We start from the raw sequence: 319 nt of genomic DNA, 5'->3' as shown, positions 1-319 counted from the left end.
CTAGAAGGGAGATGAGGGGAGGGAAAAAGGAGAAAAGAATAGCATCTTTATTAATATGAGTATGTTTGTTAACATCATCAGAGGGCTTGGGTCCCCAAGGGGAGATTATACCTTGAAGACACAGCTTTCTCTCGAAGATTGGAAAAAACAATCAGCCCCCTTTCTAAATGCTGCACTCAGCCACAGAGTGTCCTGATACCTCTCCACTTGTTATGGCCTTTGCGACAGGTCCAACGCTCCTCTGTTTCAGAACATCACCACACACACTCTTCCACCCCTTACCCAGTGCGCAGGGTGGGTAGTGGAGGGGACTTTATAA

General features: G+C 47.0%; 1 protein-coding gene across 13 annotated transcripts in view; it reads right to left on the bottom strand.

Moving 5' to 3' along the window:
• Positions 1–319, bottom strand: part of LOC115803582 (uncharacterized) — a 48,121-nt gene that overhangs the window by 30,151 nt on the left and 17,651 nt on the right. The gene's annotated exons all lie outside the window — the stretch shown is intronic.

This window comes from Delphinapterus leucas, chromosome 13, assembly GCF_059928025.1.
Source record: "Delphinapterus leucas isolate spDelLeu-1000000601 "Yukka" chromosome 13, BTC_Dleu_Yukka2, whole genome shotgun sequence".
Classification (NCBI taxonomy): domain Eukaryota; kingdom Metazoa; phylum Chordata; class Mammalia; order Artiodactyla; family Monodontidae; genus Delphinapterus; species Delphinapterus leucas.
Note: the sequence above shows the minus strand (reverse complement) of the source record. Positions and strands in the feature narration are given on the sequence as shown.